General features: G+C 40.2%; 1 protein-coding gene across 4 annotated transcripts in view; it reads right to left on the bottom strand.

The window, feature by feature from the left end:
• dlgap4b (discs, large (Drosophila) homolog-associated protein 4b) overlaps window positions 1–27,782 on the bottom strand; it is a 135,670-nt gene that overhangs the window by 34,371 nt on the left and 73,517 nt on the right. For all 4 annotated transcript variants that reach the window (XM_038697200.1, XM_038697201.1, XM_038697198.1 and 1 more), the window contains exon 3: window positions 4,654–4,702. The gene's annotated coding sequence lies outside the window, so the exon portion shown is untranslated. The remainder of the gene's footprint in view (window positions 1–4,653; window positions 4,703–27,782) is intronic.

Genomic DNA, 27,782 nt, shown 5'->3' with positions numbered 1-27,782 from the left:
ACATTAAATGAGCTTTAGCATTACATGTACTTTAATTCCTTTCTCAAATTTCAATATTTCTTTCAAACAAAGCAGAGCCGTTGATTGCTGAATCTGACTTATAGAATAATTGGCTGTAAAGCTAACTGCTCATGATGTGAGCCCAAATATTGAAACATTTTTTACCCTCTCTCTCCATCGTTATTCACTTTCTTTGCATGGTGTCTCAAAATCATATATTTAGCACACAAAAGAACCAGAAGAAAATACATTTTGCCATGATGTAAGAAATCTTGAGGCCTGTTACTACTTTTTTGGGAAGGAGAAATGTCTGTATTCATGTTGTAGTACCCGTGGAATTGTGAATTTGACATGCTGCCGGGGCTGAGATTTTACCCAACCCAACAATATTTGGATTTACAACTAAAATTCAACACTGTGTAAATGTATAAAAAAGCTATAAACAATGAAATAAAGGTATACTGTTCTGTTGTGTTGTTCCAGGGTGTGATTTATAAATTAGAGGCAGTTTTACTACATTAAATGTCTGCCTAATCAACTAGCTCCCATGATGTTTCCTTCCCACTGTGGTTTGAATATCACCACTGAGACTCATTACCTTGTTAAACTGCACTGAAGCAGGTAATGTGGATCTTTGTGGATATGATTTCTGAGTCAGAGATGATGTTGACCTTGACATAGTAACATGGAGTGACATTAATTAATTTCTCGCATGTTCTATTCACAGTGCGAGTGGGCTGTGTGTTTGCGAGTGACTTGGCCCTGGTATATTAGAACGTATCCATTTAACAAATGTTTTCTCTGGTGTGACTCATCTAAAAATACACAGATTTCTGAGGTAACAGCACATCTCATCTCTGGGGATAACCAATGATTCTCACGAACATAAATAACAAAAGGTAGAGAAATTGGGTGGTTCGCATCATACTTTTTAATCTGTTTGTGAACAGCAAATTAAAAGGCAAATAGTAAATGGGCTGAAATAATAATTCGGTATTCTTCAGAAGTGACACTCAGGTTATATTCAGTGTGTAGGACAGTAAAAGCACTTTTACGCTGTCCTAGTCAGACTAAAAAGTTTTTCCATGCCTGTTTCTCACTGTCGGCACACACAAGAGGCTTTTTAATAGCTCAGGATGAGCACTTTATAATGCAAGTGTATGGAGAGACGAGAGGGGAGACAAAAGACGTTCTACACTGTGATTCAGGGAAATTGTCTCCTTCTCTTTGTGTGCAGACAGCCAGGAGAGAGTAATGCATCAATCACAGCTGTCCTCTGCAGCCCTGCTCGCCTCCCTACATCCTCATTCACAGAGTGAGCTCAGCTTTGATCACAGTGTTTCAATATTGTGGTTGTATCCTTTCAGTTTTTTCCACTGCAAAGCTATCATTGATCTGATTATCCCCTGGCAAATGCTGCATGCCTCACTTTGACCTAAAAAGGAAAGCATGAATTAATCCACAGAGAAAGTTGTACGATTAATTTGTTATCAAGCCACGGTGCACCTTTTGTGCACGGTTACTGTCCAAAAGCCGGTGTCAAATGCAACTTCCAGATCCAATTCTAACACTTTTAGCAAGGTCTATTGTGAGGGTGATGTCAGCTACACCCTCTCATCCTCCACCCCAGGGATACTCCCATAAGAGGCCTTATGGGAAGGATTGAGAGGAGTCCTGTGATTGGAGCTTCCTGTTATCTCCTAACCACAGCAACACGGCTGGCAGGACCCCTGTTTCTGCAGAAAACTGGCACTTGTGTGGGTTTTCTGAGGTGTACATGTGACTTTGTGTGTGAATGTCAAGAACTGTATTTGCATTCAAATGCATGTCTCAGAGTGCCTGTCTGTGCGTGTGATATAGGAAGTGTGGATATAAATATTTTAGAGAAAATACAAAGGCAGAATGTTGTGTGAGAAATGCTATAGCTATAGTTTAAAAATTCCATTAAAATGACACTTTCACATGTTTATGGCTGGGATTTGTACAACAATAACATAATCCAGCAGAAACAAAGTGCAACGATCTGTGAAATATTGTGTGTACTGTCTTTTCACATTATAATTACATTGTTCCAATGTACAATTACACCAGACCAGGCGTATCAAATCTCCATCTTCTCAAGTCATTTATGTGTATAACTGAATCCTATAAATCTTGTTTTCTGCTCGTGTTATATGAATATTGCAACCTGTTTCCTGTACACAACAACATGTTTCAAGAATTTTCTAGATGTGAGTGCAGGTTGGTACACTAGAATATTGAAACATTTTACTTGATCAGAACATGCCTGCTAGAATATAGAGTGGATCTGCATTGGAAATAAGCTGAAATATTTCGGCACTGGCAGATTTTAAAGACTTTAAAGCTGCATGGATCAATAATTTTATATTAACTATGAATCAAAGTGACTGCTCACAGTGACGAATCCACAGATAATTATCACCCGCCTCTGCAGTCCTCAGTTCTGGAGAATGTTTTAGCCACCTTCAGGTCGTTATTTTGACTTTACAGAACGCAACTTTACTCTCACTCATAGGTGGAAATCCCATGGGGTCGGGGCTAGCTTGTTTGGTAGCTTGTTTAACGGCTTATTGGACTGCAAGTCGCTTTCAACAGCTAGAGATTCACAGATTGATCAGCTGGGGACTGAAATAGGACGTTTTTTGAGGGGGAGGTTTTGCGAACAAATATCCAATTTTCTGCTGGTCACATTGAACGTTAGAAATCTCATATCACAGTCACACTCACACATGCTAAAACATGTCTTAGGTGTATGGAAGTTATTCACAAGAGTGAAGAGGAGGCAACGCTTACTACATCTGCAGAGAAACACACAGAAAGAGATGCTGTGGATATGTTGTGGATATTATCAAGCATGGACCAGGTAATGCAACAGTGAACACAGCTGGTGGTGACGATGTCATTCAGACCATAGTGGTCTCGATCGGTAATTATTAACAACAAGCCTCCTCCACATGTGGCTCATCTGCTGCTGGGAAAACGGAATTGCGGGTGAAAAAATACCAAACGCGAGTTCTTTTAAATAAAACTGTTGACAAATAAAGTCAGAGCAGACAGAGAGAGAGAAAGAGAGAGACAGACAGGTGTAGATGTGTGCTTGTGTGTCTGACGGGAAAAGCAAGGCAGATTACTGTTGTTTAAAAAAAACACAAAAATGAGATGGAGAATCAAGTAGAATTAAAATGGTGAGATAAGAAATAGGATACTGTCTTCTTTCAAATATTTTTAAGCAAAATGTATTTAAAAATGGCTTAGTTTATAGGCTACTGCAATTTATTTTCAGCTCCTTCTAGTGAAAATTCTCATGTTATTTTATAATCAGTGTTTCAGAGAAGAGACGTCCTCTTACTTAGGTAGAGTTACTTGCGTCTAACTTGAGTCCTCTACTCTGTGCAGGATGCAAGTTAATTAGGATAATATGACCACGCGGTGAACCTATGAACGTAAGTCATATTTAAACAACTATTGCTTTGTGTTGTTGGCCAGAAGAAAAGTAGTAAGACGTCCCTCTGTGTGCACGTATCCTATACAAGTACAATTTTGGCTGTATTATTTGGGTCCCCTTCAAAAATTGCTCTTGAGAAAGTTTATGTTTATTGTCCCCCCAACTGTTAGATGAAATTTACGTCCAGGGTCTCACTCATTAACTTTGTTTTCACTGAATGCTACCTGCTCAGCACATAAAAGCAGACACACATAGTGAGCAACTAGCTGGTGAACACAGGGGAACATTTAGCTGCTAAAGATTCAGTTATTTACCTCAGGATTTGATGGAGACCAATACAGAGGGACAGTGAATATTGGAGTTATATTTACCAGGTGGTCAGAAACACGACTCCAGATGATTCTAAGTTGCTCCGTGTGTGCTAGTTGTGTAAATAGGAAACTGTTAAAACACTCACCATATCAGCCATTTAATATGTTAAGAATGTGTTCATAGCTTATGGCGCTGAAATGTTTCATTGATAAGGATTTTTTTTGCAGTGTATTTGTTATCTTGGCTGGAGTTAGTACTAATTTAACTGAACACACTACACAACTTCTGTACTATTGATTTTTGCATCTCACATTCTTATCAGCAGTGATGAAAGCTGCAGCTTCTCATCTTTGCTGTAAGTGGCACTGACCGAATGCACTGCCTCGAGAGCTACAACACCCGTTTCCAGGTGCACAGAGAGCCAGTCCTGCTGGGTGTTAAATGCAAGCGCTGAAGCTTCAGGAAAACTCGCTGGAAAGTCTCACATCCTCATCCATTATTGATAGCGCCTTAAGCCTTCCTTGTGCTCCGGATGACAAACTAAAACCAGAAGTGGCAACTCTGTAGCATAATACTGAAGGAAGGATTGTGTTTGAAATATGAATTTCACTCGCCTGTCCTGCAGTGAGTCATCCTTTGATGTCCCATCAGTGTGTTTGTAGGGAATAGCAATTAGCTACTAATAAATGATGTCAGTGGTGAACCCTGTCCCAGATGGTTAGTGAGGAGAAGGGAGTTGAAGGTTAGGAGTCCAGGGCTACGGCTCTGTGTCGTCGTGCACAAGTGTTTGTCTACTCAATTATAACTTTCAGTCAGTTTAATTAACCTAAAATCAACATTAGCAGCTGAGTGCTGAGGTCAGGCAAAGGACTTACATTGGCAGCTCATTTCTCAGAAGCCTCGATCTGAGTAGGAGGAAGTTTCCTGAAAGAGACAGAAAGAGGAACACTGTGTCAGTGTTTATGTGTGTTACGAATCCATACAACTGTGTCATGCTTTCCTTGTTAACTGACAACCTGAGCAAACTTCACTACAGACACACACCCACATGGACAGACACAGAGCGAGAGGATAAGGCTTTGCCGTGCAGCATTGCGAATCATGTTAAAATAATCTGATTGAGAACCAGTGCTTCAGGGCAACTTGTTTTCAGGTTCAGGACAGCAAAGTGTCAGTAAGCAGCTCCACCTTGTTGTCTACTTTACTCTTCCCTGCCCTACTTTCTCTCTCTCTCTCTCTCTCTCTCCTGTTCCTCCTCTCCCACACCTTGGAGAGTAGTACAAAGGCACCGACTCGCTTTAGCACATTTCAATCACAGCAGTCTCCCACTCATACATATTCCAGTCACTGCAGTGTTATAGAAGCAATGACAATGTTGGATCAGGGCTCTTTTCACCTCAGGCCTCCGCAAACAGTCATACACTCACCATGTGTCTTCTCTGATAACACCACACGGTCCACACTGAAGAGTTTGATCTGTGCGCAGACACAAGATTGAGCATGTGCATCTACAGTATTTATGTGTATGTGAGTGTATGCTTGAGTTTATATCTATATCTTGATGCCCTTGTTAAGTGTACATTACAGCCCCGTCAAACACACTGCAACAACACTGCCTCTATTTTCTTTTGATCATTTCCACTGTCAGAGAAGGAGTTCAAGCTTCTCAGCATCAACTACAAAGGCCCAAACTTTGACAAGTGCCATCTAAAATCTGTGGGAGAACGACTCTCTGAGGTCATACATCAAACTGCTTCCAGGCACTCTTATTTTGCATTATGGATTCCCCTTTTCCTGAAAAAGTCAGTAAGAAGGCGCCTTTGTTCATCGGTCCCACAAGCACTAAAATATACAGTGTGTAGAAAGGTATGACCTTGATGTTAATATTCAAATGCAGTGTTTTATTGTTTTTTTCTCTAGCACATACCCAACTCACGGCATGAAAAATGTTGGATATTCCCTTTGATATTTTGCGCATTCATCTGTTGCTAGTCTTTGATGGTGGCAAACACGCAAGGATACTCAAGAGAGTGGATAGCACATAAACACCAGAAGAATTCAGTGCAAAAGAACACAACAGTATCCACATATGAACCTGTTCCTGTTTTTTAAATGTGCACGACACATGGACACATATCCATGACGTAAAAGGGTGTTTCCAATTCTACACACAGATCTTTATCAGCTCTTCTTGGACCAACACAACCTCAACTCTCTGCATATCTGCAGATCCATCAATAGAGGTTTGGTGTCTGCTTTGATTTTCACTTCAAAATCAAAGCAATCCACACAAACACTGCTGCCCCAGTGTCTCAACAAGGCAAAACAAAATGTCATGTTCCTTGACCCAGACCATTCAGAATTGCCTAGACACACCACTCTGGCCCAAACATCCACAACTATTGTAATATTTGTTAAAACAGTTACACCACTGTGGTTAGCTTTGATATTCCGGACAGAGTCAACAAACACAAAACTCAAAAGTGCTGTGACCTTTTGCAATAAAATGTCAAAAAAAATTGCACAGACACACAAACACACACCGCTTAAGTGTTAAAGGTCATCTCGGTGTCGGCTTTGAGAAGAAGACTGACAAGAACAAGAACACATCACCTGTTAGTTACCATTATAAATATGGCTCACATTAATTGTGCACAGAGAATAAAAGTGTGATTTTAAACTGTATAAGATAAAAATAAATTTGATAAGGGGTAAAGTTGATTCTCCCTCTCTTCCCCCATGTACAGCTGAAGCAACATCAAGAAGCCATTACGATTCCTTACATGTCCTGGGAGAACAGAAACTCACATTTTTAAGCCCATTCATGAAGCACAGATGAACTTTAATAGAAGACAAATGAAAGGCACTTTATGGAGTTTTGGGGATTGAATCTGGAATGAGATTCATGCCAAACCACTTCTCTTGCTTCATGGCCCGCTGCAGATTCGTAGGACTAATGTCAAACTGCACTTCACTGCATTGGGCTTGTTGGGACAGAGTAAGATAAATTAGAAATGAGACTGGGAAACAGATTGAGGCATCAGGCCAGAGGGAACTGCTAATTGTGCTCTTCATTTCGGGAATGCATTATAAATGTCTGTAAACTGGCCGTGGAAAATCTCTATCACTGATGGAAATTGGCCCCAATTGAGAAACAATTACATTAGACTAGATATTTTGGATTTTGCATCTAAATTGAGTGCATTGATGACCGCAGCAGATATCTCACAGATAAAACAGATTTTATCAGCAGATAAAACACAACAACAATTCTACAACATACATTTCAAATACAGGAACTGATTACAGGGCACAGCCTGTACAGATGTAGGCCTCTCATGCCTAACATAGCTTTCAATACTTATTCTGATGTAATTCAAAGTGAAAAAATCCTACTTTTCCCCTAACAGGAAGTGGGTCTAGATGTGATAATAGTCTCTGTGGTCCCCCGGTAAGGATTAATGTACAATGCGTGTCACTGTGGTCTGTTCAGGGACACTCCAATGCTGGTTAAAGCAGGGAGTTCTGTTCATATTTGCAGAGGTTTAAGAATATCTCATAGTGTTGATTTGGTTTTTAAGATTACAAATGTTACCAGAGGTAGGCTGTAACCTTTTGCAATAAATTGAAACTGTAACAGTAACTTTAATGCAGCATACATTTCACTCATGCTCAAATTCATTATGGTTGAAATATCACCAACAACTATTGGATAGATTTACTTTTACTTCTGTTTAGATATTCATGGAGCCCAGCAGAAGATGAATCCTACTGACTTTGAAAATCCTGTGACTTTTACTCTAGCGACATCATGAGGTTGAAATTTGGTTTTAAATGAAATGTCTTGGCAACTATTGGATGGACTGCCATTAGATGGTGATCTCGTGATCCCTTAACGTTTCATGCAGAGTCATCAGGTTATAATTTGTCCAATACTATGGCCAAATACCTGCAAAACAAATTATATTCCCATCAGCTTCAGATGCACTTTGTGCCTAAGTAAGCTACAGCCTTGCAGAGACACCATGAACGCTTAGTCTCCCCCCAATATTTGTCAAGTCAACACCAAAACACCAAAACGGCCCTGCGATGGATTGGCGACCTGTCCGGGGTGTACCCCGCCTTTCGCTCGATGTCAGCTGGGATTGGCTCCAGCCCCCAGCGACCCCGTACGCAGGATAAGCGGTTGACGATGGATGGATGGATGGATGGACAGACACCAAAACACATTGGATAGTCAGTGAACACCTGCTTCATGGTTGTGTTCATGTCACCAGCAACAGTGTCTGTTTAAATCGCAGCATCACTGATGCACATAAACATAAAGCAGCATGTTACTGCTGTTGTTGATGAACCCATCTGGTCAGATGGTTGTCCATGTAACAGACTGGAAGATGATCTGAGTTTCTCTCATTTACTCCTTTGAAAACTGTGCCTGTGATTGATTTGTTACTAAACTGTGTCGCTGTGAACTAACTGGGTTATCAATGTGTTGCAGGTCAAAATGCACACACACTCGCGGGTGGCAATTCTGTGCACCCGACCGTGCAGTGTCTGTGGTGCACTCTGTGTCCTGGGTGTGTTCTGCGTTTTACTGAACATGCAGCTGCTGGTTAAAGACTTAATACTGAATATACAGAGAAAAATCATTGTATTTTGTTGTTTTTACTAGTGCAGTGCTGTTCACAGGCGCTGATGTGTACCTCCATGCGCTATTTAGTGCAGTGCATGTTCAAAATGTGCGTCTCACATTGGTTTCACCTAGAGCATTAATAAAACTGAAACAACACGACAATGGCAAAGATACTGCTAGATATTCAGCGCTTCCTTAGAACTTCATAAAACTCTTATAACTCTGTTTCAACACATTCGTTTGTAACGTATATCAAACCTGCGTGATGACGATAACTCAGTTTCAACAATTCACTATCTGCGAGCTTACCCCCGCCCTCACTGTTGCAGAGACAAGCTGCTTGTGCTGTACATTAGCTTATTCAAAATCTATTCATTCTGCACGTGTGGCGTGTCCAAATTGCATCAAATGCGACACCGCACTCCTTTGGGTCTGCAGCAACACACCTGTGTGCCATGTGTTAGGTCGATTGGATGAATGGTTCTCGAAATAATCAAAATAATATAGTAATACCACCTATCTATTCTGGATTAATTCCAAAATGCATGGACAAGAGCTAAAGTTGTGGAAGTAATTGGCTCTAAATCAAACAATCCCTTGTCGTCACTTCTCAACCATGAAATACAATTACTGCAGGACCTGAAGGTCAATGTGTCTAGGTGTGTTATCCAGCAAACATTGATTATTCAAATGCTCTAACCCATGTCTGTAAAATGTGCACACTGTTACATAAATGTTGTCAAAACTATATTGGGCTGAAGAGGAAAGAGCTGGTGAAAAGGTCAACAGACATGAGAGTCCTTCAGAAATCTGTTGGGCCATTTCATGAAGATGAGGATGAGAACTTCTCCTACTTACACAATTTATAGCATTCAGTGAGCAGATGGAAGGCAACTTGAGTGTGAATGAAGATGAATCCCACAAGTGAGGCAGTGTGACAACGCTTTTGGAAAGAATCACATGCTCATTCCAAAAATCTGGAAATGCATGTTATAATTATGGTAATGACTCAGTAGCTGCCAGCGGATATGGCAACTGGATTAACTGTGGTCACTGCAATAATGGAAGTTGAGTGAGTGAGTGTGTGTGTTTGTATGTGAGAGGTGTGAGTGGATATGATAATAAAATGTTCATTAAATCAGTCAATTTATTAATGTTCATTTTGAAAATAGTCCTTTTGATCTTGTTATAAAGACAGTTTTGGTAATATCAGTTTGAAACCAGCAGAGGCAGCTTCCCCTGTGAGATTTATTATTTCATGAAGAGCTATGATTTGATGATTTGATGATTAATCGATTGTCACAAGATGTAATCAGCTGTTGATGTCCTGGAAAGCTATCCCCAACAACATTTTGTCTTGTCTTTAGAGAGTAAAGATATGCTGTTCACATTGATTTTTAAGTGGTATTGATGGATAAACAGAAGTTGGGAAAAATTCAAGTTCTTTAACTTTAACACAGAGAAATGTGTTGCTCCTAGTCACTACATGTCGGTGAAAGCTCAGAACTCCTGTGCTCTGCAGCAGATCAGAAAGTGTTTGAGGACTACCGTCTGTTTTCATGTTCTTTCTTTGAACTTCCTCCATGCTCTGAGAGAGGGGAGGGAGTACAGAGAGAGGGTGAGAAAGTGCTGGAAAAACAGCCAGCTCAGGCCCTCCTCAGGGCTAAAGAGTCACACACAAGATGAAAACAAAACTCTTTCAGCTGATGCCAAGTTTCTGCTTTGTCCCATCTTAACAACTTTAATGAGTTTGCATTTTGGTTTCAAAAGTTCCAAATAAAACATTAAAGTCTGCAGGGATGCAGTGTCTGTGCTAGACAAAGATCAATTGGTCTTTCTCTCTTTTTTTAAATTAAACTTCGATTCAACCCACACAGGACTTACAAATACAGTTAAATACTTGAGTTAAACACAACCAGAATTCATTACAGCTTGCAGCCCTCAAGTTCTCAATGGCACCTCCACCCAAATAATAATGTTTTGTCCAATCACTCATTACTTACTCATTACTCATATTTACATTTACATTATTACCTTCTGTTGTCTGTTTTCGAATAATATTTTTTAAATACTGTAAGCAGGCCTGGAATTTCAGCTAGGCGGCAAGGCCAATGGACTCTTTGCTAAACCATGCCCCCCTTAGTAACTGTTGCTAAGTCCGACAAACGGTCAGACATGTTGGATTTATCACGCCGCTGTCCTTATATCTATAACTGCACTCCCTGGAGAAATATTGTCTAATTTTTGGAAAAATGAAAAAAGTGATCTCAGAAAGGAGACAGAAAGGTTTGCATTATACATTTGAAGACAGCAAACTTGAACATCAACATACTGTAGGTCAAAGCATCCACAGCAGCTACACAGTCAACAACAGGAACTAATGCATGAGAACTGCAGAAGATAAAGAGGGCGAGACAGTGCCTGGAGAAGAGAGATAGATGTGATCTATCCATTGATTATAATAATGCAGTGTAGTGAGGATACAGACGTTTCACAGAGATGAGCATCTGTGTGTCACTGTTAACAGTCCACATGAGCTCTGTCCCTTGACATTATGAGAAGAACATATTTCAGCAAAAAGGCACCTGATATAGCTAAAGAGCCAGCCAGCCAAACCCAAAGCTGGCTTATGTTATCAACGCATCTCTCTTGCTTAGTCTGCTCAAGCGGCACACAGAGCGATCCGGTGAAATCAAAACCACCACTGGTAATGTGTGCCGAGCTTCACTTGATGTTGCCCAATAAGAATTCAGAATCTCAACAAAAGACAGTGGTGTCTAAAAACCCTATTGACAAGAAAGCAGCAGAGAAGAAAACTGTGATATCAGCCGTGTGGCAGTATGAACGGGGCATCAAGGCCAATTCTTGAAGGGCATAATGGCCATCGTGGTCCCCATGAAATTCCAGCCCTGACTGCAAGTGACTATTAGCAGGAACTGTAAATGTCTTTCATTTTGCTTATAGAGCTCCTAATGTCTGCATATCTAAACCTATTTTATATGGTTATCATTTTATATGTAGCCACTTTTAAGGTGATATAGTTTGAAGACTGCTTCAGGCTGGGTTCTGGGTGTTCTGGCTAAATGAACCACTGGCCATCTCTCACATATGTGAAAATAGCAGGTTCCAGGTAAAGTCTCATGTAGGAGGGACATGCCAAGAATCAGCAACTGCATCTTGCTTTCCTGCCAGAAATGTTGCAGGAGTCTGAATGCCATATTACCTGTGTACATATGTATAATATCTGAGGAACAAATCCCAGTCAACTAGAATCTACGACATTACCATGTTTTTTTGTGACAGGTAGAGATTTCATCCACATGTACATAATTCAGTGCAAACATTTCAATGAATGACACCAGTTTGTATCAACAGATTTCCATTATTAGCTTTAATAAGACTAAAAGTCTACAGCCACACTAACGCTTTATGAGGCTGCATATCTAAACCTATTTTATATGGTTATCATTTTATATGTAGCCACTTTTAAGGTGATATAGTTTGAAGACTGCTTCAGGCTAGTTTTTTTCTAATCTGAAACAAGTTCAGAAAACATTTTCAAACAGTTACTTATGGGAACAGTTTATTGTTTCTTCCATTTTCCTACAGATGTTTCAATTTGATCACTAGCAGTTTCATCTAGACAGGATCTAGACCCAGTTCTTATTCAACAGTTGTATTTCAAATCAGCTTCCTGACAACTGAAGGCCAGATAATACTGGCAGGAAAGTGCCAACTGAAGATCCATTTTATGTTTTGAGCTGGCCAGTCTTTCTTTCAGAACCTTTGCTCTAATTCCTCCACAGCTGAATCAAGAAATGATTAGCTCATTCTTTAACTTGCAATGTATCTTGTATCTTATCTTATAATATAATATGGACAGATTAGCCATTGTAAGAATACTGATTTTTATTTCTAATAATTTTATTTCAATGTTCTAAACACATTTATGACTGCATTGATGCATTCGTGAATGACTTTGGCTACACTGACCACATTACTAAATTTTTTGACAATGTACTAAATTCAACTGTAATGTAAAGCAATATCTGTCAGATACAGGACAAGATAATCTAAAACTTGCATTCTTACAGAGCCTACCAATTTGCCTCTTACTGGCCAGACTTCTATTTTCCTTTTCCTCTGTCATTATTGGATGAAAAAGCTTAGAAGTCAAGGAGAAGTTGGTTCCTTTTAATTTTCAGAAATCAAAAGGTACCTGTCAATTGGCCATCTAAATCAATAACAGAGATTAAACTAAATAAGTAGTAAATTAGTCCCTGGTTTTATTTACTCAAACTTTCTAAGGCTCTCTTTCAGTGCAATCAATATGTATACCTTCTTCAAGAGTTTTTATTGTTTAGGAGTAGGGACGCTAAACTAAATAGTATAGTATAATAGTATACTAATAATAGTATAATAGTAATATGTTGTTTTCTTAACATACTCTGCAGACACTCTTGGACCAACCAGTTGGTGTTCTGTGTGAAACAGAAATGATCACTGTGTGTACCTGTCTGTGTTTGTGTTACATGTTGTATTCTAAGAAGTCTGAATGTTAAGACATCACATAAATCTTGCTGTGTGCCGCCCTCAGCTGTACCTGTTATAAGCCAGAAAACCCATATATGTTTCAGCCGTGGATGGTCGAGTGGCAGACGGTGTAAATGGAGACTGCTGGTAAAATGCAGGCCGACTGTGAACGCAGCATGCCAACTCTGCAGGACCTGGCTCAAGAGAGAGATGCACTACCTTCAGCCAATATGTGCACATACACACACACACACACACACACACACAGTACATATTTTTGCATGGATACCTTTATTAAACAAAAATATACACATTGGCACAGTCACACAAATACAAACATGCATCCCAAGACACACACATTCACACCCACACCCACGCACGCGCACACACACACACACACACACACACACACACACACACACACACCAGAGTCTAGCACTCCATTGACAGATGGATAGAGGGAGCAACCAGGCAGGGAGGGAAGGATTGAAATAGCGACTTGGACAAAATTCCCACATGACATTTCTTCAGACTGCTTTTAAGTATCAGTAACAATTTATCTCTGATGCCTTTGTGTATCAGTACTAGTACCTACTTGAAATAATTTCATTGAAGGTCGTGATGAAATTGATGGTAATGAAAGCCCACCTTTCTTTCCATTTTGTAACTGTGAAATAACGTGTCTATGTCTGCCTGTGTATATATGGGAAGCACATAATGCATTTAGACTTTAGTGTTATCATCTTAGACTCAGAAGCGTGTGTGTGTTCTTGTGAGTGGACGTGTTTGTGTTTCATTTGTTTCAAAGTGTTTACTCATGGATGTATTTAAACTGCTGCCAATGTTTAATGAGGATAGCACACAGTCTGTTATTGATTTATTTAATTTAGCCTTCAAACTGCACATTGTCTAGCCTGGGTGTTCTGGCTAAATGAACCACTGGCCATCTCTCACATATGTGAAAATAGCAGGTTCCAGGTAAAGTCTCATGTAGGAGAGACATGCCAAGAATCAGCAACTGCATCTTGCTTTCCTGCCAGAAATGTTGCAGGACGAATCTACGACATTACCATGTTTTTTTGTGACAGGTAGAGATTTCATCCACATGTACATAATTCAGTGCAAACATTTCAATGAATGACACCAGTTTGTATCAACAGATTTCCATTATTAGCTTTAATAAGACTAAAAGTCTACAGCCACACTAACGCTTTATGAGGCTGCATATCTAAACCTATTTTATATGGTTATCATTTTATATGTAGCTACTTTTAAGGTGATATAGTTTGAAGACTGCTTCAGGCTAGTTTTTTTCTAATCTGAAACAAGTTCAGAAAACATTTTCAAACAGTTACTTATGGGAACAGTTTATTGTTTCTTCCATTTTCCTACAGATGTTTCAATTTGATTTGAATTTGATTTCCTCTAGACAGGATTTCAAAATTGCTTTAACCTTATGTCAAGTTTGCCCTTGATATAATTCTCTATTGACCCAGTTCTTATTCAACAGTTGTATTTCAAATCAGCTTCCTGACAACTAAAGGCCAGATAATACTGGCAGGAAAGTGCCAACTGAAGATCCATTTTATGTTTTGAGCTGGCCAGTCTTTCTTTCAGAACCTTTGCTCTAATTCCTCCACAGCTGAATCAAGAAATGATTAGCTCATTCTTTAACTTGCAATGTATCTTGTATCTTATCTTATAATATAATATGGACAGATTAGCCCTTGTAAGAATACTGATTTTTATTTCTAATAATTTTATTTCAATGTTCTAAACACATTTATGAGTGACAGGTAGAGATTTCATCCACACGTACATAATTCAGTGCAAACATTTCAATGAATGATATCAGTTTGTATCAACAGATTTCCATTATTAGCTTTAATAAGATATGTAAATATCTTAGTATGATAAATATGAGGCTGTACACGGTGCTACTGTGAATTGAATGCTAATGTCGGCATGCTAACATGCTCACAATGACAATGCTAACATTCTGGTTATCAAAACAGTACACAATAAAATTGCAGATGTTTACCAGGTATAACATCTACCATGTTTACCATCTTAGTTTAGCACATATGCAAGCTAGTATATGCTAATTATCTACTTTTAAAGACAAAGTAGGCCAACAGCTGAGGGCCTCAATAAGAAGAGCATTCTAGTAACACTTCCAGTGCTTCTCATTGGTTTTGGACAGAGAGCGAGAAAATTACGGGAACGTTATTAAAAGGTATCCTGATGGCAATATGATGGCAGGCTGTGGCTCAGGAGGGAGCGCGAGTTGCCCAATCGGAAGATCAGTGGTTCAATCCCCGGCTCCGACTAAAACTAAACTAAACTAAAAGACTGTTAAATTACCAGTGACAATGTTAAACAGATTATAGTACAGTGCCTTTTTTTTTGTTCAAGGTGATGATCCTCATGGCTCTTGAGTGGCTTTTGCCAATGAATGCTGAGATGGAAATCAGCTGAGCTATCACCTGATGTGGGCTAAATTTGACATGAGCTACGGAATTGAGCTTGATTTTGTTGACAGCCTGAACTAATGCAATGATCAATTTGTGTTTTTGCACCAGTTATAAAGTTGTCTTTTTGTACAGTAATCAGTGATATTGTTTGTCCAACCTAATTCTTGTCTCATTTGTGGTTTGACAAACAGTACATTTATCAAATATGGTCTTTGCAAACCTGAAATGATATATGTGATTTTTTGCAGATACAGCAGGGAAATGAGATCCGATCTGAAGTGGTCACTCAAGATGCATGTTGGTGACGCATTGTAGGTGTAAACTGACATTGGAGCTGTCCACTTGTGATTGGATCACCGAAGAGCCATGTTAATGCCAGGTGTAAATAGGGCTAGTGAAGCACCCAGGGAACAATGTGGCCATTCTGCCTCTCAGCAAGGTTGCTGAATGGCAACGTGCCTTATGATTAGTGAACCTCGGGTTAACAAGTGTCCACATCAGGCCAACCGCTGAGAGACTATTATTTCCCATGTTGCCGTGGGACTATGCAATAAATGCATCACCATAAAGAGATGTGTTGCAGTGCTGCCCTAAGTATATGTGCTGTACAGAACTTCCTAACATCAGCACTCAGATCCACAAGTTTACTGATGTTAAAACTAAAACATACACAAAAAGCCTAATCAGCACAATGCTTGCTTTGAACATGTATACACACACTGGTGTTGGTGCAAATGCAAGTGATAACAGGTGCACTGGAGAGGCAATGGCAAGACAAACCCCCAAAAGGAAACTGTTTTGCAGTTGGTGGCTACAAACAATTGCTCTCTCCTTATCCAATCCTGACTGATTGTTCTCTAGCTTTGCATTTTGGTAGTGTCCTTGTCACTACTGGTAGCATGAGGTGGTACCTGCAGCCCATTCAGGTTGCACAGGTAGTCCAGTTCCTCCAGGATGGCACATCCATACGTGCTGTTGCAAGGTTTGCTGTGTCTCCCAGCACAGACTCAAGAGCATAGAGGAGATACCAAGAGATGGGCCGTTACACAAGGAGAGCTGGACAGGGCCGTAGAAGGGCATTAACTCAGCAGATGGACAGGTATCTGCTCCTTTGTGCAAGGAGGAACAGGAGAAACACTGCCAGAGCCCTACAAAATGACCAAACTGAAACAGACACCATGAGGGTGAAAAGAGGGCCCTACGTCCTCTAGTGGGAACTGTGCTCACAGCCCAGCACCGTGCAGTTCGATTGGCAATTACCAGAGAACACCAGAATTGGCAGGTTCACCATTGGCGCCCCGTTCTCTTCATGGATGAGTGCAGGTTCACACTGAGCACATGTGACAGATGAAAAGAGTCTGGAGACGCCATGGCGAACGTGATGCTGCCAGCAACATCATCCAGCTAGCTAGTGGTACCCTGACTGCCGTTAGATACCAGGATGTGATTTAAACTTTTTACTTTTATTCTTGGTGTGATTTTAAATCCAACCCTCAATCAGTAGGTGATTTTGTATTCCACTGACCTCTGATACGTCATTTTGTTCTTAAAGAGTTATACCATGTAAAGATTTTGAACTTTGAACTATTACGTTCATCGAGATCTGATGTGTGAAATTCCCTTAATTTTTCTGAGCAGTGTACAATGTAAATATACTAACTCAATGCAAATATACCAACTCAATCTTCAATGTCTTTAACATATCTTCTTTTTTACAGAAACAAATTGTATGCATTTATTCTATATTTAACTTAATTATTTGTTAATTTATTTATTTGTAATTATTCTTATCTGAACTTCCAATGACCTAGGAATATTGTATTCATTATCAAAAGTAACTATTTGTTGTTAATTGTAGATGAAAATAAAACAATCAATACATACCCATGTTTCTATCAAAGTCACAAGATGAATGCAGATATTACTGAAATAGCTCAGATGCAATACTCACTTACTTCCTGATTACTGATCACATGACATACCATGCTGTTACTGACATCCTGAGATTCTTAAAGCGACCACTGCAAAATACAGAAACACATAAAAAAACCCGGAAACAAGACTTCTAACATATTAACTTAATTGTAACAAAACAGATGCAATTAAGTTTTAATTTAAGTCATACAACAAGGTGTGAATAGAGTCATATCACTGATTCATAAAAACAGCAATATGACACCTAAGATTTTCAATTACGCTGGCAGGTGGCAGCCACTTAGCTGCCTTACTGTTATTAAACTCCCTGCTGTCTTTATTGCAGGATGGAACTCAGGAGACACTTTCCAAGCCCCAGTGGGAGACATAGATATTTACGAGTAACTGAATAAGTTACATCCAATTACAGCCCGTTGAGACCCATAGCATTACCAATGATGCTATTACTGCTGTCTGGAATATGGCCGACAGTACTGCCAACAACCTGGCTATGGCAGTGATCCTCAATTTAACATCCTGTTTATTGGTTTAGAGCAGCTGTTTACGGCAAAAAGTCGAACCTCATTCCCTCCCTGCCACTATGATATTGTTAGCCTTGAACATAGCGTCAACGGGCCCTTTGTGAGTTACAGGCCAGCAGCCTGCCCCTTTGAAAAGAGAGAACAGAGTACAGAAGAAAGTAGGCTGGGGGGGATAAAAACCTAACTGAAACAAATGATGTGCTCGCAGCACCTGACCAGATGGCCCTGATTCATGGGAAGCAAAAGATGGATGAACGTCGATGGGGAGGCTTGCACGAGAGTAGGGGATTGGATTTTACAGAGGCAAACAAGATGGATGGTACCTCAGAGAGGTTGGTGAATGGAGGGCCGGCACGTCACATTTAACAGACAACGAGGAGGGAGGACAGGCGTGCTGGAAAGTAGGACAAGAACAGGCTGGCCTACTGTAAGAGCCCATGGGATGTTCATAGATAAAGACCACTCACACAACCAGCAGAGTGCTGCATTTACTGAGCCGCAACAATAGCCTGTTAAGACAGCAAGATGGCAAGAAAGCACCGCGTGGGATTTTAAGCTTTTATTAAAGTTGTTTTTTATGTGCTATTTATATTAGCTTGCGGCAATGGATTAGTCACCAGCTATATTACAGGTTTGAGCTAAAACTGTATTATTTACGTTTTTCCTTTTCACAATAGCAGTGATTTAAAGTGGCTTGGAGTTACATGTTGTAATGGCTACTGAGGCCTCAGAGACCAAATCAAAAGCTGCATACATTCACGGCCATTACAGAAATCTGATACCTGTAACACACAGACACGCAATTAGTTTAAAAGCCTCAAGGTTATCCATCCATCGTGAACCGCTTATCCTGCATCCAGCTGACATCGGGATTAGGACAGGTCGCCAGTCCATCAGACAGACACATCTAACTCACATCTAAGGACAATTTTAGAGACACCAATTAACCTAGCCTGCATGTCTTTGGATGGTGGGAGGAAACCAAAGACCCGGAGAGAACCCACACGGACAACATGCAAACTCCACACAGAAAGGCTGGGCAACAGGGGTTTGAACCCACGAACTTCTTGCTGTGAGGCGACAGTGCTAACCACTGTACCACCGAGGCACTGTCCCGGTTATTACAGTTCAAAATCCCCTGAAGACAAGAGGTGTCAGAACTGGGGGTTTATGCTAGTTTGACCTGTAAAGGACAGAAGAGTTCTCACTTTGCTCTGTTAAAAAGTAACTTTTTCTTCCACTACCATAATTTAAAACGCAATGCAATCCAATTATATTTATCCTCCCGTTTTCACAGAGATAATGCCCAAGAATAAGCAGCATCAGTAAGCCACTTTAAGTGAAGAAATGGAGACAGAAGGGCATGGAGAGGAATCTGGGCTAAGTACAAAAGGTCTCAATATGCTCTTCCTCAGAATAATAGTCTCTAAATGGTCCATGCGTGTCCTACGGTCTGCTATGTGTAGTTTCTCTCAATAAAGACCAGCGTGAAGCACACATATGGACAGTCTTCGAGCACTGGCTCAAACATCTGCTACAGGTCAGCAGCAACAAGATTGTGTGTGTTGAACTGTGCAGGTGTTCCTCCATGAATACACTTGCAGATTTCTTCATGCTGGAAATTGATGCAATATTTTTGCTGGGAGGGACACGCAAATGATCAATTGCTACCATTAGTGAGGACAACTGGATTCATCTGTTACCATCTGCACCAAAGCTTAGTGTTAAGTGAATCTGAAAAAAAATATTTTAACGGGAAGCAAGCACAAATTTTGATGTCTTAAGGTTTGTTGATATTGGGATTAGAAATGATATGTTTGGACTGCCGAAATTGGAGAAAGTGTTGGAAAGTAATCAGTAAAATTTGCATTGTATTTGTGAGTTGAGTTTCTGTATGAATTTGTCCAGAATTGTGCTGCTCATACTGAATGAAATAAACAGAACTGCACAGCAATGTGCAGATGTCCCTGTACTTTGTGTGCAATGTCTGATAACTATGAACACAGCACTTCGCCTTTCAATTCATTCACTTTTACATCTGGCACAGTGAGGCATGTAATATCACACCTCGCTGTGCAGCCCCTTCTTGGTGTTTCATCACTGTTATGTTGAGACCAGCTATCCATGTAAGATGTTGTTGGAAGATAAGGATTCTCAGTAAACTGACTTAGTGATGGCCTGTTGATACTGAGACACAGATGCTTGTTGCACTTGACACATGCGCCAGAGTTTGTGTCAAATAATGATTACCATACTGTATGTGCGACAACTTATGAAGGTTAAAACATCACTGAACCTTGGAAAGGTGTTTTAGTGTTTATAACAAAATAGGATATATCCAGATTCTTTGATGAAAAGCCCAATTCTAAGGCTTAGAAATAGGTGATCAAGACTTAGTTAAACGGTACCCTCTGTCACGAGGTTCAATGTATGTTGTGCAGTCAAGAATTGCAATATAGCAACAACATGTTCGGTCCGTCACTTTGGTCCAGACTGAAATTGTGTACAGACGTTCATGATGCCAAAAGGGATGTATTCTGCTGACTTTGGTGATCCCAGACTTTACATTTTGTGCCACCATGAGGTTGACATTTGCATTTTTGACTGAAATGTCTTGACATCTATTGGATGGCTTGCCATGATGATTTTATGACCAAATACCTTCAAAACTATTCCCACATTCCCATCTCATCAGAGTGGCTACAGGGCCTTCAGAGCTCTGTATGGGCAGGCATAGGCTTAACTTGATTATGGCTAACATTTCCTATTATAGCATTTATATTGACAGTCATGCTGTAATGTGATATAACCAGATAAAAATCCTACTCACTGCAATTCTTCAACAAGCGAAAATTAATATCTGAGGTTAAAATGAACATAATGCCATTCTCTTATAAGCATTTTTGTGTTTATATCACATTTAAAACTCTGAAATCAATGGGGTGATGTGTCGCTGCTTTGTTGCTGCTATAATTTCTGCAAACCATCAGATATCACTGTTCACTGCCGTAAAACTTTTGATCTATTTTCAGGCTTACGGTAAGAAAGTCCCTTCGCTTTACAAGGTTTTGTCCGCCTATCATCATTAACTATGTTATAGGATTCACTAGCTACAGAATACACATTGAGGTTATTGCAAGGCAGAAAAGAAATTTGGATTCTACCATTGAAATACCGCCTGCTCTTTTGGGTTAATAAAGAATTAAAGGCCCCCTGCCTTTTGATCACACTTGAAACCATGTTCACTGCATTTTTCCCCTGATATGAAAACTGCTTAGCGACAAAGCAGTACTCTGCCCTTCATGACACCTAAACCAATATTACCCTTTATCCATTTATGACATGTACACATCACTCTACTCATCCATCAAGAACTTATAATACTTTAATACACAGCTCATTTTATGCTAATCAAATTTGGAGCAATGTTAGGGAGCACTGTAATCGGGCCAACTGGTAACACATGTATTATGTATTCCTATTTTTCTTTTAATAGTTATTTATATATGAGAAGTCTTGACAACTTGTATGATTGACAGCAATACATTGTAACAAATTACAATTTAAAGAACAGTTAGAATAGTAAGAGACGTATGTTCGTGAGTCTATATTTGACAAAACTGGAACAGTTTGACAGACTGTGCAAAACATTTATATCTGACATTGATTTCTAAATGTCAGATGATGAACTCCTCCTGTTTACATGCAGATGTAAAATCTTACTTTCCAAAATGGCAACATCCTCCTGGATGTTTTGTTGCCTATATAAATTTTGTCTGCCACACCTTAAAAGGGATGTGACATTTGAATGATTTGTTTCTGAGATTTAGAGGGTGTCTTCTTTGCGTCAAAAGGGCTTTGTTGTTTCTCACAACTTGTGTAGCTGCATGACTGCTATGTTTGTCCTATAGGCTAGTCTGGAAGACTGACAGTATACTCCACAGCTGTGAATCATCCAGGAAAAGGCACTGGTCATTTAACACAGTTAACTTCCAAAGCTGAGGATGTTATCATCTCACATAACCAGCTAAGCAAATGTCGAACTTCTTCTGAAAACATCTTTCATCGTTGTCTCTCTAGTTGAGAAAGTCTTAGCTGAATCAGAAAGTGCCCCAGATCACTATTTCCACATCTGTGACTTGGTCTCAGGGGAACTGTCAAAACGCAGATGACACGCTGCAGTGACACTAGCTGCATTAGCATTCATAGTCATCACCACTGCTGACATACTTCTTCCTACTCCCTACACTACTTTAGAGGGGGGTTCCAAAGAAAAACATCAAGAAACCACTTGATGCTGTTTGATGCTTTAATTATTCAGATCTATATTCTGGAGTTGTCTGTTGAAGGCAATCTAACCAATGCTATTTCTGTCATGATAAACTAAATCAGGCACTGCACTACATACATTCTACAGTACACTTGGCCCAAAACATTTAGATATTGTTAATTTTGTCTGCTGCATTGGCACTGCAGAGAAAGGTACTCTTGTGTAGTTCGTTCTTCAATTCACTTCACACAAAGTGGAAGTCAAACTCAAACATTATAGACAGCTAACTCACTAAACATGGGCTAGAGCAGCAAAATAACTGGGCCTTGACATTGAGCTTTAAAGACCATTAGACTGTGTATTCCTAATTATTCTAGAATGAAATAATAAGGTAGTTTAACATTTTTCACATAAGGACAAAGGAATGCAAAACAAGAAAGACTACCCAGTAGTAACCTGCCAAGCGAGGTGACAGAGCAATGGATTAAGTTAATAACATAAGATATAACTTTATTAATTCCCTGTAGGGGAAATTTAACTTTGTTAAAGGGGGCGGTGTTACGTTGCAGCAAGTCAGTGAAATACCAGCATGGAAGAAATCTTAAAGAGAAACTACCAGAAACATCTGTAAATGCACAGTACAGTGTTTCCCACAGAATTACAGTGCAACTGTGGCGCCACCAAGCAGGAAGCTTCCTGTCAGCAAACTGATGCAAACGTGGGAGTTCCTTAAACCTGCATCAAATGGCCAGCAGGGGGCGACTCAAAAAGAAGTCCGGCTCCATTAGAAATAATGGTAAAATGACCGTACTTCTCAGCTGAATAATTACCTCAGTAAACACTTTCTTGATGGGTTTATGGTCTCAGTCGCTAGTTTCATGTCTTCTTCAATACAATATGATGTTCCTTTAGTAAATTATGGTCTGAGTATGCTTCAGGACGGGATTATCTATGATTGACAAGTCGTTACCATGGCGACCTGTCAATCAGGCTAGAATGACTGGTATCCACAGCACTGTGTAAATTTAACAAGCGCTGTTGAAAAAGCATATTAAGAGTTGGCTGTTGACTTTCTCTGGCGAGTACATTTATTTTTAAGCCTGTTGTTCGCTAGACAAAATGACCTGTTAAAATGACAGATGCACCTAGTTAAGCAAGCTAGCTAGCTCCACACATAGCTGTTAGCTCCACCGTCTCGTCCAAATATGGTCACGTCCGGTGTCGCTGGTTGCGAAAAATCAACATGGTGGAGCCCTATCGGCCAAACTCACGACATCATGATGACTACGTCCACTTCTTATATACAGTCTATAGGCGCCACGCGCACGGTGGGGAGGAGCAGGGTGCAATCAATAGCAGCTATGTACAGTGTGCTAAGCTCGACAATTCAATTCAATTTTATTTATATAGCGCCAAATCACAACAACAGTTATCTCACAGCGCTTTTCATAAAAGAGCAGGTCTAGACCATACTCTATGATGCTGACAACTCAGCTGTATTCTAACGTTAACATATCCTTATTAGCTAGGCTCCTTACATGCTTGTTTATAACTTATTTGAAGGTGGGTCTCTGACATTGAGCGTTGTGTTAAGAAAATAGATGGACTAACTTCTCAGAGTTGAGAAGAGAACAACTTGAATGCATTAGTTTTTCTAAAAACACACAGCTCCGTTACGATGTGTTTGTAAGAGAGAGAGGGAGCAAGCGTAGGTGCTGAGTGAAGCAATGGCTGCGCGCGGCTCCACAATGAATTATGATTTTACTCATATTAAATAGCATATACACTCACCTAAAGGATTATTAGGAACACCTGTTCAATTTCTCATTAATGCAATTATCTAATCAACCAATCACATGGCAGTTGCTTCAATGCATTTAGGGGTGTGGTCCTGGTCAAGACAATCTCCTGAACTCCAAACTGAATGTCAGAATGGGAAAGAAAGGTGATTTAAGCAATTCTGAGCGTGGCATGGTTGTTGGTGCCAGACGGGCCAGTCTGAGTATTTCGCAATCTGCTCAGTTACTGGGATTTTCACGCACAACCATTTCTAGGGTTTACAAAGAATGGTGTGAAAAGGGAAAAACATCCAGTATGCGGCAGTCCTGTGGGCGAAAATGCCTTGTTGATGCTAGAGGTCAGAGGAGAATGGGCCGACTGATTCAAGCTGATAGAAGAGCAACTTTGACTGAAATAACCATTCGTTACAACCGAGGTATGCAGCAAAGCATTTGTGAAGCCACAACACGCACAACCTTGAGGCGGATGGGCTACAACAGCAGAAGACCCCACCGGGTACCACTCATCTCCACTACAAATAGGAAAAAGAGGCTACAATTTGCAAGAGCTCACCAAAATTGGACAGTAGAAGACTGGAAAAATGTTGCCTGGTCTGATGAGTCTCGATTTCTGTTGAGACATTCAGATGGTAGAGGCAGAATTTGGCGTAAACAGAATGAGAACATGGATCCATCATGCCTTGTTACCACTGTGCAGGCTGGTGGTGGTGGTGTAATGGTGTGGGGGATGTTTTCTTGGCACACTTTAGGCCCCTTAGTGCCAGTTGGGCATCGTTTAAATGCCACGGCCTACCTGAGCACTGTTTCTGACCATGTCCATCCCTTTATGGCCACCATGTACCCATCCTCTGATGGCTACTTCCAGCAGGATAATGCACCATGTCACAAAGCTCGAATCATTTCAAATTGGTTTCTTGAACATGACAATGAGTTCACTGTACTAAAATGGCCCCCACAGTCACCAGATCTCAACCCAATAGAGCATCTTTGGGATGTGGTGGAACGGGAGCTTCGTGTCCTGGATGTGCATCCCACAAATCTCCATCAACTGCAAGATGCTATCCTATCAATATGGGCCAACATTTCTAAAGAATGCTTTCAGCACCTTGTTGAATCAATGCCACGTAGAATTAAGGCAGTTCTGAAGGCGAAAGGGGGTCAAACACAGTATTAGTATGATGTTCCTAATAATCCTTTAGGTGAGTGTAGTATGTGGCGGTCAGCGTTGATATTATGTCGTGTCGCCACAAATAAATCAATAAATGGGAAACACTGCAGTGTGGTGCAGATTCTAGAGACTGTTTTTATTTCATCTTAGTTCTGATAGTGAGTTAGTTAAAATCAACTTAATATTGGCGCATGAAGAAACAATCGCTTATCATCCCTTCAGTCGTCAATAAGCGATCCAACCCTACTTTGTATTAATGTTATATATTTTTGTTAGATTCAATAATCTGTCAATCCCCAACTTTAAAAACTGCTTATCACAAACAGATGCACATAAAATCTTGATACAGTACCAGACTTTTAACTTACCATAGCACAGTGGTTGTTTCTTATGCTTTTGAGTTTCATAACCACATTTTGGTTGGTTCATTATTTGAAGATGCCAGTTCATTTTCAATTACATCTAACCAATTCACTTGAACTTCAACTTAGATAACAAAAGACACACGAAAAATGCACACACATAAACCTATTTTGGAGAATATGAATTTACACAGCCATAACCTCAAACGAAATTGATCAAACAATGTGATCAAAACAATGGATTAGTATTTTCTACTCCGTGCTTATGAGAAACATTGAGGCAACTCCAGTCAGTTTTCTTATTCATACACATTTCCTTTTCTGGGAAAAAAAGCAGATTCCCATTCCTGTGATTTAAATAAATAGGACTGCTCCTGCTTGAGGCTCTCCTTTAATTTTCCACTTCACATCCTGAGTCAAGCCGTGCAAAAAAACAACCATGCCGACCTGTCACGGACAAATCCAGTGTCACCTGCAGAGCGGAAAGATAAGGACAACTGGTGTTTTCACCTGTGTGCTGTCATTCGTGGGCAGAGACACTCGTCTAATGACGAGTCATTTTCGTGAAGCGATTTAGAGTGTCAGTATGTCGTCTGCAGGATGTGAATAGGTGATTCACTGACTGTCAGATTTGTCACCGGATGTGTTCTCTTCCTAAGGTTATGGATGATTTTGCTGATTCAAGGAGAAAACAAGATGCGGATGGCGTAATTCTCTGACCTCAGTGGCTGATTAATAACCTGCTATGTACACCTCCTTGGAGTTTAGCTGAGGCTGACGATTCACAGGTGAGAAGAACGCAATTAGCATGGGTTGAAGAAGCATTCAAGCGCGGCAGGAGCACTGCTCTACTTTTACATACACGACTTTTGCAGGAAACAAAAAATTGGATGTACTTTAGGCCATTTTCAGCTAAACCATCTTAAAGAGAGCTGTGTCTGCCCACTAGCCTGTGCTGTGGTCCAGGCCTTGTGTGAGAATGAAGCATCTTGAGGTGAACTCCTCCACTAAACAGGCAGCACTTCCGACTCGGCAGGATTGCTTTCTTTCTTACCACCCACCGAGACTTGACGCATCACATTTAGAATGCTAAGTAGAATTGAATATGTCAACCATAACTACATAGACTCTATTAGTCCTCTTTAATGTAAATCACAGAGGCGTTGGGAGATTCCTTTGAAGAGTAGGAACATTACTGTGACACTGCCTGAGGCTTTAGAGGTGCTCAGGCATTGGCGAAATCGCGGAAATACAGCTTAGTCATCTCTGACTCCAAGCTGTGTGTTTGCTGGTGTGTGAGATTGTTAACATTCGTGTCTCTCTTCTTCCTCATTGCTACTGTATGTCACTTTAGCCTGATGAGTTGTCTTCCCTCCATATTTTTTATCTGTTCCACTCCTGCGTGTGCTGAAAAAGGTCTCTTCTCTCGCTATTTTCTTCTTCTTTCCATCTTTCCCTCCTCCTCATCCCCCCTCTCCACTGTCTATCTCCCTGTGTGGCTGCTGAAAGCTCTTTAAAGATGCCCAGGGGCTTAACCACTTTGACATTATTACATGAGCCTGTCTCACTCAAACCAATCCCTAGCCAATTGAGAAGCTTAGGTCTTTACCACAGCAGCTTTACTAGGAAGAGCGAAGCTCCTAGTCCACTGACATGACCAAATGCTGACTGTAGAGTACAACACACCTGGCTCAATGCATTTTTTCTGTATTTTTAACAGTTGAATGGTCCGACATCAAAATAACAGAGAAATGTAATTTACATGTGTCCATTTGTTTCTTACCATACAATTCTGCTGAAGAGCAAGGGGGCAATCTTTTATAAACCCAGAGTTAAACATTGTATATGTGCTGTACAGTAGATGCGGTTGTGAGTCACTGTGATATAATGGGAATCATAATCAGCTAATGCAAAAGTTTTGCAGTCAAACAGCATGCTACACACACAGTGTAGCATAGTTTGAAAATTCTAATATCTGCCGCATACATATTTAAGGTGAAGAGGACCTCTGGATCTGTGTGTGCATTCATTTGCTACTGTATGTGCACTGCTTATTGTTAATGCGTGACTTGAAATTGTTTCGATCAGCGGTAACATATTTCTACAACAGCACTTTAGTGTTAGCATGTGGAGTTATTTTAAAATGTCTTTTAAGACAGTAAGTCTTCAAAGGTTTTTCATCTTCAGTCACGTACCCCATGCATAGACAATCATCGTTTGAATTTAAAGGCAACAGGAGACAGTGAATCATCATAACTACTATGATGAATCACTGAATCTGTAGCTGGGTCTGCATGCATAATTTCCAG

The sequence above is a fragment of the Micropterus salmoides genome, unplaced genomic scaffold, assembly GCF_014851395.1.
Source record: "Micropterus salmoides isolate LMB-PRFRI ecotype aquatic unplaced genomic scaffold, ASM1485139v1 Ms_hic_scaffold_4, whole genome shotgun sequence".
Lineage (NCBI taxonomy): Eukaryota > Metazoa > Chordata > Actinopteri > Centrarchiformes > Centrarchidae > Micropterus > Micropterus salmoides.
Note: the sequence above shows the minus strand (reverse complement) of the source record. Positions and strands in the feature narration are given on the sequence as shown.